The sequence below is a fragment of the Oryctolagus cuniculus genome, chromosome 18 (genome assembly GCF_964237555.1).
Source record: "Oryctolagus cuniculus chromosome 18, mOryCun1.1, whole genome shotgun sequence".
Classification (NCBI taxonomy): domain Eukaryota; kingdom Metazoa; phylum Chordata; class Mammalia; order Lagomorpha; family Leporidae; genus Oryctolagus; species Oryctolagus cuniculus.
The window spans coordinates 22,800,437-22,819,071 of record NC_091449.1 but is presented as its reverse complement, the minus strand read 5'-3'; the positions used below and the strand labels follow the sequence as shown (position 1 = coordinate 22,819,071).

At 50.4% G+C, this 18,635-nt stretch overlaps 1 protein-coding gene and 1 long non-coding RNA gene across 3 annotated transcripts in view; one reads left to right on the top strand and one right to left on the bottom strand.

Annotated features, from left to right (window-relative positions):
- The window catches only part of LOC138846705 (TBC1 domain family member 3D-like), a 90,768-nt gene that overhangs the window by 55,448 nt on the left and 16,685 nt on the right, over positions 1–18,635 (bottom strand). The window lies entirely within an intron of this gene.
- LOC138846708 (uncharacterized) lies at positions 676–18,078 on the top strand. Of its 2 annotated transcripts, none has more exons than XR_011384246.1 (3): positions 676–2,345; positions 14,970–15,177; positions 15,417–18,078. It is a non-coding gene; the product is annotated as an uncharacterized lncRNA (long non-coding RNA). The 2 variants fall into 2 exon arrangements; XR_011384247.1 differs by having other exon boundaries at positions 16,978–18,040.

The window sequence follows — 18,635 nt, the reverse complement described above, 5'->3', positions numbered from 1 at the left end:
CACAACTGGACACGTGTCCATTTCTAGCTCCAAACCAATCAGGAGCGAGGAGTGTCAGATCCTCACCGGCAGTGACCCCTGCTGCCCTCGTAGGGACTCCTGAACGTTCAAGCATGCCCAAAATGGCCTCATGTGAACTTTCCGGGGTGATGGTATTGAGCACCATTGCTGTGGTGTGTCGTGTGCAAAAAGAGTGAAAGCCAAATCAGCGGTGCCTGTGCAGATCACCTAGCTGGGTGCCAAATGCTGTCCTGTGCCCGGGGGTTTGAGCCAGATTGAAGTGCCGTGTGTACTGGGGGAACGGGCATGCCTTCCCACCCCCATGAAAGCACCTGTTCGGCTCCCATAGGACAGCAAGTTGATGGAAGCTCACCCTGCTGTGCTGTCCCTGTGTTGGAGCATGAGCGCCCCATAAACCCTTCTGGGTTGCATATTGGCCCCTTGTCAATTTCTATCTGCAAGTGAGCCAAAGACCCTGGGCTTGGTAAGGCCACTGTGATGTACAAATAGTTCCACTTTCTGGAAGCAGGTTTGTGACAATGTTTCAGGATCACCTTTTGCAGCATGAGTTAATCAAAGAAAAAAAGACAAAGGTTGTCCCTTGCATTCTTCATTAAAAAAATTTTATATATTTGAAATGCAAAATGAGAGAGAGAGAGAGAGCAGGAAGGAGGAAGGGAGGGAGGCAGGGAGGGAGAGAGAGAGATCTTTCATCCACTGGTTCATTCCCCAAGTGCCCTCAGTAGCAGGGCCGAGTCGGGCTGAAAGCAGGAAATACAGCTGCATCTCCCACGTGGGTGGCAGGAACCCAGCACCTGGGCCTTCCCCTGCTGCTTCTCATGCACATCGCAGGAAACTGAATGCAAGTGCAGACGGACACCGCACGCAGGGGCTCCAGCCACCGCGCTGGCACATCGCCTGCCCGTGTTCTCCACCTCCTTTCAGGCTCGGGACCTTCCACGTCTCACCTGTCGACAGGTGTGCTGGCCTGCCAGGTATGTAGCCTGCTTCCTCGCCACCCCCCCCCCTCAGCACCAGGTGAACACCATGCTCCCCATCAGCAGCTTCCTGCCTGACTCGCAGGCACACACCTGTCCTTTCCCAAGGTCCTCCTGGGGGACGTCAAGCACACACCTGTGGGGCCTGTAGAATCAAGCTTTTTTTTTTTCCTTGAATTTTTATTTTTTTTAAAGGTTTACTTGAAAGTCAGTTACCGAGAGAGTCGAGCTTATTTTTTAAAACTAGAGGCTTACCTGAACATCTTGCTCCCCCAAGCACAGAACCTAACAATTCCCATGCTCTCTCTAATCTGGTCTTCTACTATTTTGTTGGTTGCCCCAATCAATTAACACATTTCCACATAGAGCTTAAGAAACCTTGTGCCCACCCCCACCCCCCATTGAAATATTAAGGAATTCAGCTGTAAAAGCTTCCTGGCCCAGCATTTGGGGGGGGGTGTCGAGGTTTCTTTCATTTTTTAAAAAAATATTATTTATTTATTTGAGTGCTAGTTAGAGAGAGAGGGAAAGACAGAGAGAAAGGTCTTCCATCAGCTGGTTCACTCCCCAGATGGCCAGAGCTGGGCCAATCAGAAGCCAGGAGCTTCTTCTGGGTGCGGGGACAGAGCCTTCCAAGTGAGAACTCTGGTGGCTGCTTCAGTCACAGGAGCTGCAGACCCCGGCCCACTCAGAGGACGGGGTCGTGCACACTTCCGCTAAGACAAGCAAGCCCCGCACAGAGACCTGGGGAGCGCGGCCCGCTGGACGCTGGGGGTGGACAGCCCAGCAGGCCCCGCGCGCTCCCGGCGGGGAGGCCAGCCCAGGTCCCCAAGCCCCCGGGCGCCCCGCGGCCCAGGAAGCGAGCCGCGCGCCAGGACCGCGGGACCCCACGCCCCTCCCCGCCGCACGGCGGCGCTGCGCAAGGCCGGCCGTTGTCCGGGGCCGTTGGGCGCCCACGTGGCTTCTGGACGCCTGGAGGCCGGCGCGGGGGCGGGCGCCATTACGAGAGGCTGGGGGCGCGGGGTGGAGCCGACGAGGAGCCCAGAGCGCGCCCGCGGCGGCGGCGTCGGGTGGGAAGACGAGGCGCGGCACTGGGGGGCGTGGCGGCCGGCCTGCAGGCGGGGGCGCGTCCAGCGCAGGAAGCTGGAGTCCTCGTGGAGCTGGTGGGCGCGGCCCCCGCAGAGGCCTGAGGCGTCCGGCGCGATGGCAGGGGCCGCCCCCGGGGCGGTGGCGGGGGCCGCGCGGCTCGCCACGCCCGCCACGCCCGCCACGCCCGCCGCCGGGCGCGTGGTCCAGGGCGAGCGGGCCAGAGGCGCGGCGAAGATGCTCCAGGTCCTGGTGCTCCAGGTGAGCGAGCGGCCCGCGCACGGACGGTCGGGCCCGGGTCGGTGCAGGCGGGAGGCTGGAGTGCGGGTGGGGGTCGCTTCAGAAGGGGGCGCGTGCGCTGTTCCCGACGACCCCGGAGGGCGGTTGCTGCGAGCTGTCTCGCACTAGGTGTGCGTTCCTGACTCGAGCACGTAGGCAGGTGTGTCGGTGCCCCGCACACCCCAGCCCACGTCCGCCCTAGGTTAGGGCCCTCGCGGGGAACCGTGGACCTGGCTCCCGCACTTCCCCCGCTGCCCGCAGCCCTCAGGGCTCGGCTTCTGGGACCCCCCCGCCCCCCCCACGCCGCCCTCTCCTCACGCGGGTGTCCTGGTCCCCGGGGCGGGCATGGGCCGCCACCTTGGAGACTTGAGGTGCAGGGAGGGCTCCCGAGGAAGCCGGAGGGGAGGCGCTGGAGGAGGGAGTTTACAAACCGGAGCCAGGGTGTGGGATGGGGAGGGGCGCCGCGAAGGAGGGGGATGGGTGGTGTCTGTGTTCTGTGGATTCACCCGACCAGAGCGTCACACACCCCCGAAGCCGCTGACTCCTTGCAAGGAGGCCTGGCTCTCAGACTTTTCAATTTGTTTTATTTACTTGACAGAGTTAGAGACAGTGAGAGACACAGACAGACAGAAAGGTCTTCCTTCCTTTGGTTCACCCCACAAATGGCCGCCAGGGCCAGCGCGCTGTGCCGATCTGAAACCAGGAGCCAGGTGCTTCCTCCTGGTCTCCCATGCGGGTGCAGGGCCCAAGCACTTGGGCCATCCTCCACTGTACTCCCGGGCCACAGCAGAGAGCTAGACTAGAAGAAGAGCAACTGGGACTAGAACCCGGCGCCCATATGGTTCGCTGGCGCCCCAGGCAGAGGATGAACCAAGTGAGCCATGGCGTCGGCCCCGGCTCTCAGACTTTGAAGGGATTTCAGGTCTCCCTGGGAGGCTCCTCTGCACTAGTCAATGTTCTCCATCAGTCCTAAATATGTCAGTCCCAATTCCTTCCTGTGAAAGGGCTCTCACCCATCCTGCCACGTGCACGCCCGTGGGTGCAGGACTTGGGCAAGAAGTGCTGGGCTCGTGCCCTCCTGCTTGGGAACCCGTGTGTGTGTTGGGCCCTGGAACCTGCTTGTGTCTCCCCTCAGCTCTGCCCAGCCTCCACTTATGACTGCGACCTGGCTCACCCTTGGAGCAAATCTTCTGCCCCTTATAGGAGTATGTGCCCCAATGAGGTCCAGGTTCCGGCTGTCCTGATCCAGATTGATGTGGCATTTCCATGGATACGGTGCCCCCTCCCACCCTGTGCCCATCAACAGGTGATGGGGAACCCTCAGGGTGGTGTGCATATAGGATGGGAAATTATTTAGCTTTCACATTAGTTAGTTTGGAGGTGTCCTCTTACACATGAGGATGTCATATGAAGTGAGGTGAGCCAAGCAGAAAGGCCCACGTGCTGTATGATTCTGTGGGCGAGTTGAATGCAGCTGCCAGAGGTTGGGTTTGTGCGTACAGGGCAGAGATTCAGTTTTGTAAGGTGAGGAATTCTGGAGATGGCTGGTGCTCGTGGTTGCATAATAGTGCCGGTCTACATAATGCTACTGAACTGTACAGTTAAAATTGCCCAAAAGGATGAATTTTATCTGGAGTTTGCCACGACTTTTTCAAAAGATTTACTTATTTGAAGAACAGAATGACAGAGACCAACAGAGAGGGAGGTCTTCCATCCACTGGTTCATTCCTCAAATGGCCGCAACAGCCAGATCTGGCAGAGTCTGAAGCCAGGAACCAGGAACTCCATCCGGGCCTATCATATGGGTGGCAGGGGACCAAGCACTGGGACCCCGAGGCACATTCCCAGGGAGCTGGATCAGAAGTGGAACAGGCGGGACTCGAACTGGTTCTTGGTGGTCATGAGACAGGAACCCGGCAGAGAAGAGAAGCAGCGACCCAGAAGACAGCGGCCTCCCTGAGTGACGCAGACAGAGGCGAGAGCTGTACCTGGAGAGCCGCATCACCAGGAGCCCTGTAGCAGGGCAGCTGTGCTGTTCCTGAAGAGTCCGGCCTGCAGGAGACTCTGCCACATCTGGCGGGGCCGAGACCTCTCCTGGCTAAGGAGGGCCGAGAAGAGCTGTTGGCTGCCAGGAATGTGAGGAGGGCTCGCACGCCCCAGCTGGTTAGGTGCCGCGTGTGATGTCTGCATCGCACCTCAGGGTGCCTGTTCAGATCTGACCGCTCAGCTTCGGGTCCAGCTTCCCGTGTGCTCACATGGGAAGGCAGCGTGTGATGGCCCAAGTACTTTGACCCCTGCCCCTGTGTAGGAGGTCAGAGTGGAGTTCCTTCCCTCCTCCCAGACTTGGCTGTTGTGGGCATTTGGGGAATGAACCAGCAGATGGAAGAGCTCTCTCCCCATCCCCCACCTTGCTCTTGCTGTCCATCTCTCTCTGTCACTCTGCTTTTCAAATACATAAGTACACACAGCATATATGAGGAAAGCAGCCCAGGCCACACACGTCTGTGTTTGAAATCTGGGAGGCCGTAGCACCCTGATGGCTGGGCACGTGGCCTTGGAGAGTGCAGAAAGCAGTAGTCCTCGGCCTTCCCTGGGAAGCTCCTGGAGGAACTGGCAACTAGAACTGTGTGTGTTGCTGTCTGCAAAAACTGGGCCTGGCTTGCATTTTACAGGTTTTAGAAGCAGATTTTTTTTAATGAAACATTCTAGCAGCCTCAACATTTAACATTAAAAAATTATTTATGTATTTTCATTGGGAAAACAGGTCAGCAGAGTTCTTCCATCTGCTGGTTTACTCCAGAATGCCCACAGCAGCCAGGGCTGGGCCAGGCCAAAGCTGGGAGCCTAGAGCTCAGTCCTGGTCTCCCACGTGGGTGACAGCGCCACAGTGCTTGAGCCATCATCTGCTGCCTGACCAGTAGGCACATTGGCAGGAAGCTGGATTGGTGGTTGTGTGGCCTTGATGTGAACCAGGTACTCTGAGTGTGCCAAGCCGTGACCTGACTGCTGCCCCAAACGCCCACCCCTAAGAATGCTTTGTAAACGTCTTTCCTAAATTACTCTTTGGAAAATTTCCAAACACAAAAACAGCATCATGAATGCCTGTGTGTACTACACCCACACTAACTGGTTGGTAACGCTTTGCTGCGTTTGCACTTCAGAAATATGTGTATGTAAAAATTACTTTTTCTTTTTTGGTTGAGCCATTTGAGAATGAGTCTAGAACTCAGAGCACTTAAGTGCTTTTTCTAGGAACAAAGACTTCCTCTTATAGAACTATAATGTAATCATCACACTTGAGAAATTTAATGTTGGTGCAACACTGTTACCTGATACACAGTCTGTACTCCCTTTGTCCTGATAAGGTCTACTGTAGCTTGTTTTTTCTGATAAAGAACCCAGAACGACACATGCATTTAATTGTCATGGCCTTGTAGAGTTCATTCAGGCAGAACTTTGGTCTATCTTTGATGATACTGAAATTTCTGAAGAATAAGGGCAGTCACTTTGCAAAATATTCCTCAATAATTATAACTATATTAATATATTTAGGTTAGACATTTTTAGTAAAAATACTACATAAGTTATGCCATGTCAGAGGATAAGATGTTTTAAAAAAAATTGATGCTGGGGCCAGCATTGTGGTATAGCAAGTTAAACTACCACCTGTGATGTCAGGACCCCATATGGGCACCTGTTCAAATCTCGTCTGCTCCACTTAAGATCTAGCTCCCTGCTAATGTGCCTGGGAAAGCAACAGAAGATGACACAAGTGCTTGGGCCTCTGCCACCATGTGGGAGACCCAGATGAAGCTCTTGGCTTCAGCCTGGTCCAGCCCTGGTCATTGCAACCATTTGGGGAATGAATTGGTGGGTGGAAGATCTCTCTCTGTGTCCCTCCCTGCCTCCTTCCCTCTCTATCTCTGCCTTTCAAATAAATAAGTAAATCTCTTTTAAAAATTCAGATTAATTTAAAATTTTTAACTTTTTCTTAGAAAATACATTGGAGATGCAGAAAAGTGTGGAAAATAGTATCGATATTGGGACACCCACCAAACTCTTATCTATTTGAAAGGTAGAGACACAAGGAGAGACAGAGCTCTCCCATCCCTTTGTTCGCACCCCAGATGCCCACAGTAGCCAAGGCGGGGCCAGGCCAAAGCTTGGAGCTGGAACTCACCCTGAGTCCCCCACACTGAGGACAGGGACCCAGTCACTCAAGCCATGGTCAAGAGGCCTCCTAGAGTGTGCACTGATTAGCAGCAAGCTGGAATCTGCATCAGAACGTGGACGGAAACCTAAGCACTCCCATGTGGAATGCAGACCCGGCCTGAGGATTCACTGCTATGACAAAAGCCCACCCCTATTTTTTCATTGATGTATAATTTATTTACAGAAAAATTCATTCCTTTTTGTGTAGACTTCTGTATTTTGAAAAATGCATGGCATCGTGTAATCACCCCAACAGTCAAAATGCAGAAGCATTTCCTCACTTCCCCATATTCCCATGAGGAAGCTCCTTTGTACCTGTATCTTTCTCCACCTGTAATGCTTTATAAAGAAAAGATTGTTTTCTGTTGCTATTAGTTTTTCCTTTTCTAGAATGTCACAGAAATGGGTGCATGCAGAATCCCAGAGCAGTAGTGGCCTTTCACTGTGGCTTCTTCAAAGACGACACATTGGATACTGCTTTGTGTTGCTGCACAGGGTCAGTGGCAGAGTAGTATTCCGTTGTGTGCACACACAGCAGTTTATACTCACAGGCCACTTGAGTTGTTTCAGTTTAGGGAGATGATGAACAACACTGCTATAATCTTTGCCTACAGGTAGTTGTATGGACTCGAGTTCATTTCATTTGGGAGAATAACTAGGATGGAATTAGCAGAGAGCTGGATCCGAAGCTGAGCAGCCGGGACTCGAACCGGCTCTCCACTATGGGATGCCATCATTGCAAGTGGCTGCTTACCCTGCTGTAGCACCACCCTGGCCCCTACACTTTAAATTCTAATTTCCATGAACTTATTGAAGTCCTCTCCTACCGTTGTTTTTTTTTTTTTTTGAGAGAGAGAGAAAGATCTTCCAGCTGGTGGTTCATTTTTTTTTTTTTTTTTGAGCATTTTTTTGGTGGTTCATTGCCCCAGACACCTGGGGCGGCCAGGACTAGGCCAGGCTGAAGCCAGGAGCCTGGAGCTCCAACTGGATATTCCCATGGGTCACAGGCCTGAAGTGCTTGAGTCATCTGCTTCCTCCCAGGATGCGCACTATCAGGAACCTGGACTGGAAGCAGAGTAGCCAGGATGCGAACCAGACACTCTTAATATGGCCTGCTGTCAGCCCAAGTAACAGCTTAATCCGCTGGGCCACAGCAGCCCTCCCCCTCCCCTTTTGCTAATGAAATGTTGAATGAGAAATCTGCTGTCAATTTTATCTTTTCTTCTGTGTACTTAATATATGTGCATTTTTTTGGTGTATGTGACTTTTTAATACTTTCTCTTAATGATTGTGTTTAGCAACTTGATTATGGTGTACACTGATTTGTCCGTTTTATTATTTCCTTAACTATTTCATCTCTTTCCCTATCCCAATTGTGTGGGATTCCAGTCACACGTGTGTTAGACTACTTCATAATGTCTTATAGTACATTGATGCCTGATTCAGTTTTTCTCGATCTTTTTCTTTTCCTCTGTTTTACTTTGTTCTATTTGCTGTTTTCAAGTTAGCGCTCTGCTTATAAAGCACCTAACCTGCCGTAAATGGCAGCCAGAGTGTTTTTCACTTCAGTTATTTTTCCTCTCTGGAAGGAAAAATAAAAAAAAGAAAACAAAATTTATTCTATGTATTTGAAAGGCAGTGTTACAGAGAGAGAAAAGGAAAGTTAGAGAGGTCTTCCATCCACTGGTTCATTCCCCAGATAGCTGCAATGGCCGGAGCTGGGCCAGGCCAAAGCCAGGAGCCACAGGCTTCATCTGGGTCTCCTGTGCAGTTGCAGGGGCGAAGCACTTGGGCCATCCTCTGCTGCCTTCCCAGGCACATAAACAGGGAGCTGGATTGGAAGTGGAGCAGCCAAGGCTAGAACCAGCACCGATATGGGATGCTGGCATTGGAAGTGGTGACTGAATTCATTATACCACAATGCTTTCCCCTGGAAGTTCCTTTTAATTCATAAATACTCTGTTTTCTCTCATCATGATGATACTTGCCTTTACATCTCTGAACTAATGGCACAACCTTATTTTTATTTAGTTTAACCCTTTATTTGTTTAAAGATTTATTTGAAAAGCAGAGTGATAAAGAGAAGGGGAGAGATGATCTCTTTGATGGTTCACTCCCCAAATGGCTGCAATGGCCAAGACTGGGCCAGGCCAAGGCCAGGAGCCTGTAACTCTGCCTGGTCTCCCATGTGAGTGGTAGGGGCCCGAGTCATTTGGGCCATCTTCCGCTGCTTTCCCAGGCACATTATTGGGGAGCTAGATCAGAAATGGGGAACTGGCACTCTGATATGCAGTGTTGGCAGCAGCTTAACCTGCTGTGCTACAATGCTGGCCCCTAATCATTTAAAAAATGTATATAAATAAATATATATTAGGGGCCGGCGCCACGGCTCACTAGGCTAATCCTCTGCCTGCGGTGCTGGCACCCCGGGTTCTAGTCCTGGTTGGGGCACCGGATTCTGTCCCAGTTGCTCTTCTTCCAGTCCAGCTCTCTGCGGTGGCCCGGGAGTGCAGTGGAGGATGGCCCAGGTCCTTGGGCCCTGTGCCCTGGCTCCTGGCTTCGGATCAGCACAGCGCGCCAGCCGCGCAGCCACCTGGGGGGGGGTGAACCAATGGAAAAAGGAAGACCTTTCTCTCTGTCTCTCTCTCTCTCTCTCTCACTGTCTAACTCTGCCTATGAAAAAATAAAACAATAAGTAAATAAAAATAATAAGGGCCATCACTGTGGCATAGTGGGTAAATCCACTGCCTGCAGTGCTGGCATCCCATACGGGCGCTGGTTCAAGACCCGGGTGCTCCACTTCCGATGCAGCTCTGTGCTATGGCCTGGGAAAGCAGTGGAAGATGGCCGAAGTCCCTGGGCCCCTGGACCCGTGTGGGAGATCCAGAAGAAGCTCCTGGCTCCTGGCTTCAGATCAGTACAGCGCGACCATTTAGGGAGCGAACCAGCAGATAGAAGACCTCTCCCTTTTTCTCTCTCTCTGCCTCTGCCTCTGCCTCTCTGTAACCCCACATTTCAAATACATAAATAAATCTTTAAGAATAAAATAAATAAATGTATAATTCATTTAACCTTAAAGTTGTGAAATGCACAACATATCATAAAAGAAAAAGAAAAGTGAACTTCCTACAGACGCTAATACATGAGATCTGTGCAGCACAGCAACTAACCTTCACATCCTGGAGTCTTGTTCAAAGACCCCCGGAAACTCGGATTACTGAAAATCACAAATATCACCCACGAAGGGACTGTTGGTTAGGTTCAAGAGACTTCTCAAAGGGCTGCCTTCTTTGAAGGAATTGCAGAATGTTGCTAGCATAGATTGGCTGTGCTAAATGTCATTGATGGATGGCCCCCTGAGAGAATGAGAATGCTCCGGTCAGCCCTGTTTTCAAGGTGTGTTGGGTGGCTGCCACTTAGCACAGTCCTTACGTCTCTTCTTGGGATGCCTACACACCATTTTGAAGTGCCTAGGTTCAAGTCCCAGCTCTGCTTCCCCTCCCAGCTTTCTGCTAATCTGCATTCTGGGAGGCAGCGGGTGACAGCTCAAATACCTGGGCCCATGCCATCCATGGGGGAGTTGTAGGTTGAGTTCCAAGCTCATGGCTCTGACCTGCCCCAACCCTGGCTAATGCAAGTGTCTGGGGGAGTGGACCAGCAGGTGGAAAATCTGTCTGCCTTTCTCTGTCTGTCTGTCTGTCTCTCTCTCTGCCTTCCAATTGAATAAAAATACATAAGAAAAGTCTTTTTAATGATCTGGGAGGGAAATTAAAAACAAAACAAGCTGGTCTTCTCTAACTTACATAGTTTAGCACACGAAGAAAACCTCTGTCCCCAAAAGATAGGATTAGGCTTCCTACATAGGATTACGCTTTGTTAAACCAGGGATAGCCTTTCATTTTCACGGTATGTGTTTTCTTGCACGGTCCTTAGAGGCAACAGTTCCTAACACCTCCTGATGAGCTCAGCTTCCTGGAAACACACACCTGCTGGGTTCTGGGTTCTCCCTCTCCAGTGACTTCTTCGCTGCCTCACAGCTGCCAGCATTGCACATCCACCACTAACGTGATGAAACAGACAGCTAACTACTGCTGCAAATTGGCATTAGTGAAACCCATGGTCGAGTGCTGTCATCCTGGCGGTGTTTCTTGGACAGACTGGACAGACTGTTAGTATGAAAGCCCCATGCTGAGAGTGCGCGTCCCCAAGGAAGCTTCCGTATTGGCCGCAGTGATGCATTTGCTGGAGCCCGGGTTCCTCTGAGCGTGGCTGTACGTGCAGACCTTCTTGATTCTCTTAACGCAAGTTTCAGATTCAATATAGGAGCAAGGTCTAGACAGAGTGGGCACCTTCTTCCTGTGCAAAGTGGCTTAGCTCACCTCTGGTGCCGTTGTGGGTCCTGCCCATACTGTCTGTCCTGCTGGAACGAGGCAGCCAGTGGAGCCCATCCGCCCTTTGGGCAGCCAGTGTAAGCAATACCGTCTTCACAGGCTGCAGGAACCCAGCACCGCCCAGACGGCTGTAGCTGGAGTCCTGGCTTGCTCCAGTGTTACAATGCTACACCTCTGCTTCAGTTCCCAGAGCTCCTGCCTTGATGCTTTTGAAGTGCGAGTGTAGCTGGCTTAGGGAGGGTGTACAGTAGCCTTTATTCTAGTGCTGATGTGGCTGCACTTCTCACTGTGACCTTTGTGGTGTCTGCTAGAATACTGCTTATATTCTACAGGGCCCCTACACGGTAGGTAGAGGGTGACTGTTACTTTCTCGGGAATCGTCTTTTCCTGGCTCGTGTGGTTTCGTGTTATGCATCTACAGATAAGTGCCTAGCAAAGATTCTAGGACCCAAATCTGAGTTCTATTAGCCGTGGGTCCCTCCTCGCAGGGCCTCCCCAGCTGCACATTCTGCCCCCTGGGGCCAGTGAGAGTCCTAGATACTGACCAGACTCTGCCTCCTTGTGGTGCAGCCCTGGAATGACTTCAGGCGAAACCACAGGCAATGTTAGGGCTTGCCTTGTTTGTCCTTTCTCAGAGATCACAGCTCTGCAGTGCTCAGTGTCTGGAAATGGCTGTTTCAGAGCTTTTATCCAGTTCTCTGTTTCTTACATTGCAGCGGGGAGGGGAGGGGAGGGAGTGGGCATTCTCTCCCGACTGGGAGAGGAGGTTCCAGTGAACAGTTCTTCACCCTGTTTAGACCAGTGGTTCTCCGCAGGAGGCCCACCCGGTCCCCAGGTACATTTGGCAACGTCTGGAGATGGTTTTGGTTGTCACTGCTGGGGAATTGCTATTGGCATCTGGTGGGTAGAGCCAAGGAATGCTTCTCAACACCCCTGTTTCAGTGCATAATACAACGAGGAATTATGCGGCTAGAATCCTTAGTGCTGAGGTTCAAAAGCTTAGCGGAAAGAGTAGAATTTGGGGGGCTGGTATTGTGGGATAAGCCCCTGCCTCCCGTATGAGCACAGTTCAATTCCTGGCTACTGCTCCACTTCCAATCTGGCTCCCTGCTGATGCACCTGGGAAAGCAGCAGGAGATGGCCAAAGGACTAGAGCCCCTGTCACCCATGTGGGAGACCTGGATGGAGCTTCAGGACCAGCGAGTGGAAAATCTCTCTCTCTCTCTCTCTCTCTCTAACTCTGCCTTTCAAATAAATAAATACTTAAAAAAAAAAAGTAGACTTTGGAGCCAGGCACCTCCAGAGTTTTACGCCGAGACTCTAGTCAGAGGAGCTGCCTGAATTTCCCTGTCTATAAAATGAGAATATGCAGCATGACCCTGAGAAGTGGGAACATCTGACGTGAAACATTTTAGGTTTGGTGCAGCAGTTAAACCACCACATGGGATGTCCGCATCTCAGAGTGCCAGGGTTCACGTCCCAGCTCCACTGCTATTCCAGCTTCTTGCTGGTGTGCACGCTGGCAGTGGGGAGGATGGCTTGAGTACTTGGATCCCTGCCACCCACATGGGAGACCTGGGTGGGTTACTGGGTCCCAGCTTTGGCCTGCTCCAGCCCTGGCCATTGTAGACATTCAGAAAGTAAATCAGTGGAGAGCTCCGTGTGTGTGTGTGTGTGTGTGTGCACACGCGTGTGTGCGTGCCTGCCTCTCTACTTTTCAAAAACATTTTAAAAAAATTTAAAAAGCAGGGGCCAGCACTGTGGTACAGTGGGTGAAGCTGCCGCCTGTGGTGCTGGCATCTCACATGGGCGCTGGTTCGAGTCCCAGCTGCTCCACTTCCAATCCAGCTCTCTGCTATGGCCTGGGAAAGCAATAGAGGATGGTGCAGGTCCTTGGGCCCCTGCACCCACATGGGAGACCTGGAAGAAGCTCCTGGCTCCTGGCTTCGGATCTGTTCAGCTCCGGCCATTGTGGTCATTTGGGGAGTGAACCAGCAGATGGAAGGCCTCTCTCTGCTTCTGCCTCTGCCTCTCTGTAACTCTGCCTTTCAAATAAATAAATAAATCTTTTTAAAAAAATTTAAAAAGCAAAGAAACAAGTATCTAATAACTGATTACTTATTGAGACCTGTGGGTTGGACTTGGTGGTTCGATGCCTGTCATTTGCCATTCGTCTTGATTATCACTGAACTCAAACAAAACCGTAAAAACAGACTGACTTGGAAACAAGTTAGAGAGGTGGGGGCAGTCCTTTGAAACCCAGAGCTTTGTTTCTCAAGATGTAGTCTTGGCCAACTTAAGAGTGATCTAGGGTGCTTGTTAAACTTGTAGTTTGCTGGGCCCTCTGCCAGGGCCCTAGGTGTGTAAAGGTGTAACAGGTTTCCCATGTTGAAGCTGGCAAACCTTTGACCCATCTTGTGCAAGGTCCAACACATTTTCAACTGCAGGGGCTTAGGCATGAGAATCAGTTTGCCCTGGTGTAAAGGAAGATTCAGTAAGCTGATTAAAGAATTCTGTGCTCATTGAAATAGCTCTTTTTCATCATGTCTGTGTCCCTCTCCCCACCCCACAATTCTTGGGAAGGAGGGCAGGTTGCAGCAGTGAGGCCGCTTAATGTTAATGGGCTGACAGGGGCTGGTTGACACCCTATAGGGTTACTGCCCAGCGCCTCTTGACCTCGCTGGAAGTAACTGTTGCTCCCAATTCCTCACCCTCATGGTAACGTGTGGCCCGCGTCACGCCACATTTCTATGCCTGAAGGCACCATACTGCTCAAGAAAGCTTTGTGTTGTCCATTGTGACATCCTCAGGGACGCACAGGCACTGCCTTGTCAGTCTAATCTTCCTGTCCTCGTCCGGACTAGAAGGCTCGCTCTCTCAGCATCTCCTGCCTCTCAGGCTGAACAGCTCTCCCAGGTCAGCTTTGATCCTCTCTCCTGGCTTATGAGGATATTTCAGAAAGTTCACAGAAAATGGAATTAAAAGATCAGTTTCTTTTGATGAAAAAAAATAGCTGAATCCATGTGTAGTTCTTTGTCATACATAATTTTTGTGAACTTTTCCAAAGACCTTTCATATGCATTGATTTAAACATTTAAAAAATCTTTTAATTCCATTTTCTTTTTTTTTTTTTTTAAGTTTTGTTTTATCGGGGCTGGCGCTGTGGTATAGTAGGCTAAGTCTCTGCCTGTGGCACCGGCATTCCTATGGATGCTGCTTCTTTTCTGATCCAGCTCTCTGCTGTGGCCTGGGAAAGTGGTGGAAGATGGCCCAGGTGCTTGGGCCCCTGCACCTGCGTGGGAGACCCGGAGGAAGCTCCTGGCTCCTGGCTTCAGATCAGCTCAGCTCCAGCCGTTGTGGCCATTTGGAAAGTGAACCAGCAGATGGAAGACCTCTCTGTGTCTCTCCCTCTCTCTCTGTAACTCTGCCTCTCAAATAAATAAATAAATAAAATCTTTAAAAAAACTTTTATTTATTTGGAAGGCAGACTGACAGAAAGAGGGAAATACAGAGAGATTTTCCCATTTGCTGGTTTACTCCCAAGTAACAAGGGCTGGGGCTGCGCCAGGCGTAAGCCAGGATCCTGGAACTCCATCATAGTGGGCCATCATCTGCTGCCTTCCCCGGGCCCATTAGCAAGGAACTGAATCGGAAGCAGAGCAGCTGGGACTCCAGCTGTTGCCCCAATATGGGAAGCTGGCATCACAGGCAGCGGCTCCACCTGCTGTGCAACCACGCTGGCCTCTTCCTTCCATCCCCCATGGCCCTTGTGGAACACCCTCATATTTGCGAGCTCTCAGGGTCAGTGGCCCAGCAAGCAGCCTCTGAAGAGGACCAAGTCAGCTCTCTTCACAGATCTCGTGTAGTCTCAGAGGGATCTGGAAGAACGCATGCGGGCATCAAGTTTAAATCTCAATGAGATCTTGGGCACTGACCCAACAACCTCAGATCTCACAGTATATATGGAATGAACCTTAGGAAACCCTCCCTTTGTCTTCCACAGTGGTCCTCTCCTTCAGAGGCAACCAGAAGTTTAATCTCGAAGGAAATTTGGCTGCCCCCACCACAGTTCTACGAAATCAGAAGACTTGAGAACTTTGCCTCCCTGTCTGACTTGCACATCTTTTGTTTGGATCGTGCGTTGGAAGGAGTGGAAAGGTGGCTGCCCGTCACCTTGTTCACTGCTGATGGGGTGGTCCAGCTTTTACCTGGTAAGTCGTGATGCCCCGGTGCTTTTGTTAGGACTCACGTTCGGTACGCTGGGCTGTGCAGCACAGGAATGCCCAACACAGAGACATGAATTTCAGTCTGGGTTTTAGAGGCTACAAGGTATGTATCCAATAAGGTCAATGCCTATAAAATAGCCCTAGTACTTGTTATAATGAGAATTCTGGATAATATGTTATACACATATATTGTGCTCATTTGCTGTTTCTTTTCTTTTTTAAAGGATTTATTTCATTTATTTGAGAGAGAGAGAGAGAGAGAGAGAGAGAGATCGTCCATCCGCTGGTTCACTCCCTAGATGGCTACAATGGCTGGGGCTGGGCCAGACCAAAGCCAGGAGCCAGGAGCTTCTTCCAGGTCTCCTGTGTGGGTGCAGTGGCCCAAGTGCTTAGACCATCCTCTGCTGCTTTCCCGGGCTCATTAGCAGGAAGCTGGATCAGAAGCAAAGCAGCCAGGACTCAAACCACCACTCTGATATGGGATGCCACGGTTGCAGGCAGCAGCTTAACCCACTGAGCCACAACTACATACATAGCCCCATACACATTTACTTTTATATAAAAACATTTCCTAGACATTGAAAAAGTTCTTTTTCATCTGTATCACTTTAATTCTGAATTGTGAGCACTGGGAAGCTGGCAGCTTGTTTGAGCTGGGGCAGTTGTTAGTGGCTGGTTGCTGCTGGCCTGGTGCACATCAGGAGAGCTGCTGGTGCTCCACACTGGGGCCTTGTGGCCTGTCTCCCTTCATGGCTGCCGGCTCGGTTCCTGAGAATAGTGGTAACGTTTGTATTGCAACTTGCAGGGCCACGATTCAGCAACCTTTCTATCAGTGGTAGTTTTTGTCTTTTTTGAAGGTTTATTTATTTTTTTGTAAGGCAGAGTTACCTCTCAGAGAGGCACAGGCAGAGAGAGAGAGGTCTTCCATCTGCTGGTTCACTCCCCAAATGGCCGCAACGGCTGGAGCTGAGCCAATCCGAAGCCAGGAGCCAGGAGCTTCTTCTGAGTCTCCCACGCAGGTACAGGGGCCCAAGGATTTGGGCCATCTTCCACTCCTTTCCCAGGCCATAGCAGAGAGCTAGATTGGAAGTGAAGCAGCTGGGACCCAACCCAGTGCCCATATGGGATGCCGGCACTGCAGGTGGTGGCTTTACCCACTAAGCCACAGCACCGGCTCCAGTGGTAATTCCTTTATTTTATCAGAACACAATGAAATAGCAAAATATACAGAGTCATGAACTAATATACAAGTTAGATGCATGAACAGTATACCAGTCATAAATGCTTATGCATGCAGAGAAAATCTTCGCTGGGGGATGAAGGTGGTGAGGTATTCAAAATTAAGGAGGGAGGCAGGCTTTGGAGATAGTGGTTAAAGCGCTCATGTCCCATATCAGAGTGCTCTGGCTCTTGATTCCAGCTTCCCACTGGGGATCCGGGGGCCCACAGTGCAGGCTCCAGTGATTAGGTTCCTGCCACCTGCCTGGGACACTGGGACAGAGTTCCTGGCTCACAGCTTTGCCCCGTGAGTGAGACCATTGCAGGCATCTGGGGAATGAGCCAGCTGCTGGGAGAGCCGGATGTGCACCTCCTCTTTCTCTTTCTGCCTTCTGCCTCTCAGACTGACAAAGGGAAATACAAGAAAGAAATTGAGAGAAGCTCATACGGTTAGGACCATTTAGCAACTATCTTAGTCCCAAACAAATAATGATTCATGTGCGAGCAACATATTGGAATTACTTGTAAAATAATACTCTATGAAATGAAAATTTTATTGTTTTTCAGGGGATGAGCTATACTTGAAAGATTTTTTAGAAAGACTTTTTAGAAAAAGTTTTGTCTACTGAAAAAAGTATAGAAGAAGTCATGAGGGAAGGCAAGAAGTTTCACCGAATAGTGATCCACAGCCGCCATCACTGTAGCCTTCACGTGACCGTTCAGCCGCAGTACAAGCACATTTATCCCAAGACCTATGTGGCGAGTAAGAGCCACTTGTAGGGCGCCGCTCGATGGCACGCTGGCCTGCCCGAGGTGGTGCTCATAACAGTGAGAGCTGATTAAACTTACTTGAAATGTAAGAAACCTCTAAAAGTTCTGATGCAGTGATTCTTAGCTCTCTTGCTTATTTTTTTTTTCTGTAAACCTTACAGTATGCCACCACAAGTATAAAGTTTATAAAGTATTAATGATCTTGCTACCAAGAATTCCATGGCGATTTCTCATCTCAGAAGTTTAAATAAGATGTTCGACTGCTGTTGTTCTGCTGGTCCACTATATTTGCACTTTCTTTCCCAAGGTGCTGTACAGAGTAACCCATGGGTTTCTCACACTTGCTGCTAGAAATTAACTAAAAGGATGTGTGATTGGACGGTGAGCAGTTGACTGCGGCAGCCTCCAAATGATGATGTCACTGTTTTCTCCCTGCATTTTATCTTGTCGATTAACATGCAATAATACAGTTGTACAAGGAAATCTATTGTAGTTAGTATTTTAAAGAAATATGAATCCATAACAAAAGCCATCACTGTTTTTACTCTAGAGTGGTAGTTAATGAATGCAAAGAAGTTAGAGAGATGTGGTATTTAATTAATGCGTTTTATTTTTGGTACATTTAATGTAAGTATTTTTTCACCTCCTTTGGAGAGGAATGTTTACTGATTAAAGGTGAGAAATGATCATTCTTTTTCAAGATCTTGACTGTATCATACAATTGATTTCATTTTTCATGAAATGTCTCCATTCCCTACCAGTAAAATAAAAACAATGATAAATACAAATGGAGTGTGTGTTATTTAATCCTGATTATAGGAAGTGGTTTTCAACCCCGGGCATTTCACTCTCAGAGGACATTTGCTGATGACTGGAAGCCGTTTTGGCGGTCACCTCTCCAGGGGACAGGGGTCTGCTGCTGCCGTCTAGTTGGGAAAGGTGCCCAACACAGATAGTGTTACCTGGCCAGGAGTGAGTGCTCCGAGCTGAAGTCCATCAGCGTACACTGTGGCTTTGCCAGTGAGGACACCGGGAAACAGACCCACGCCGCTCGTCAGCGCCACAGCCAAGAGCAGAACCTGCCTCCCGGCCCTGCTCCCTGTAACGGGTTAAGGGTTAAACGGGTGGTTCAGATGTCCCGGTAGTTATGTGACTCGTCTTTCTCCGTGGAAGAGCTACAGTTTTGTCGTTAATCCGAGTAAAGCTGCCCCTAGGAATCCCTTCTGGGAGATTCTCACCTGACTTCCACTTGTGATGGCCTGCTCCCCAGCCCCGAATAAGAGGGTTGTCCTCACGCATGGAAAAAATTAGATTGTTTCAGAGCCCAGCTAGTGCTCACAGCAGCTGTCTTACCTGATGCATTCCAGCTACCTGGGCCGCAGGTGCAGAAGCAGGAAGCGCACAGGTGTCCCTGCCCCATGCCTAGGATGCCGTCTGTAACCTCAGGAACAATG